At 35.4% G+C, this 1,031-nt stretch overlaps 1 protein-coding gene across 1 annotated transcript in view; it reads left to right on the top strand.

The window, feature by feature from the left end:
• The first annotated feature begins 490 nt into the window (after nucleotides 1-490).
• Nucleotides 491-1,031, top strand: part of LOC122796665 (cadherin-10-like) — a 2,154,436-nt gene continuing 2,153,895 nt past the window's right edge. The window contains exon 1 of the mRNA XM_044065325.1: nucleotides 491-847. The gene's annotated coding sequence lies outside the window, so the exon portion shown is untranslated. The remainder of the gene's footprint in view (nucleotides 848-1,031) is intronic.

The following is a 1,031-nucleotide window of genomic DNA, read 5'->3' as shown; positions in this document are numbered from 1 at the left end:
CGAACTGTAGTCAGGGAAAAATCCACAGTTAGCCTTATATATTGCAGTCTGAATGAGTTATACACTGATGTTCTGTATATATATATATATATATATATATATATATATATATATATATATATATATATACAAACTGGCAGTGTTGGAGAAGTAGAAGGATGTGTGCTTAAAAACATGACATCAGTCTTGAAATAGTTAATATTCAGTGAATAAAAGACACCTGTTTGTCACTGTTGTAGCATGAAATGCTTTGCCAATTCAGGCAAAGGGTGGAGGTGTGTCAGACAAGAAAAAGACTTACATGTTATAAGCAGGATTTTACTATTTCATTATCAGTTTGAACAGATTAGACTGTATTGATTGCTCTAAGCTTTAAAACACACAGACAATGTATCAAAGGGCTTCCTTAACAAATCCCTCCTCTCTTTCCACTCCCACTGCATTCATTTGCAAATAACCGTGAGTCAGGCAGAGGCAGAATTCTTCTTGACCCTAATCTTCCCAAGCCAGGCAATGCAGCTTCATCATTAGAACTGCTCTGTGTGAGGGAGGTTTGTTATTAATCAGAATTGCAGTATGGAAACCAATCAGAGGGAGAGACTGCTCCGCTACTGCTCCCTGCCTTCCTGACATAAAATAGATGCTGCAAAAGGAAGCTAGAGATAGTTGCTTGGTATTGGAATAGCAGTCGATGACAAGCGGACAGTAAAACATCTTTTGGTACTGCAGTGTTAAACAGTGCTCGGTCATTTTTTTTTCTTTTCTTTTTGGTTTAATGTTTCACATGTACGGGGTATGTAAACTATCTTTGGAAGTTGGTGATCCTGCCAGAGCAGTTCATATGCAGGTAGTTTAATTTTATTTCATAAGTACTTTTGAGATGATAAAAAATAATTTAAGTAAAACTGAATGTATATTTCAAGTATGTAAGTTTTTTTTTAAGTTCAGAATTAAGAAAGGATTAGAGCTTGTTATCTACAACAAAACTGACATACAAGTTCTTAGCATGTTGACAGACGTAAAGCTAAATG

This window comes from Protopterus annectens, chromosome 3.part0 (assembly GCF_019279795.1).
Source record: "Protopterus annectens isolate FY-2018-M chromosome 3.part0, PAN1.0, whole genome shotgun sequence".
NCBI lineage: Eukaryota > Metazoa > Chordata > Ceratodontiformes > Protopteridae > Protopterus > Protopterus annectens.
This window is presented reverse-complemented; position numbering and strand designations above follow the sequence as displayed.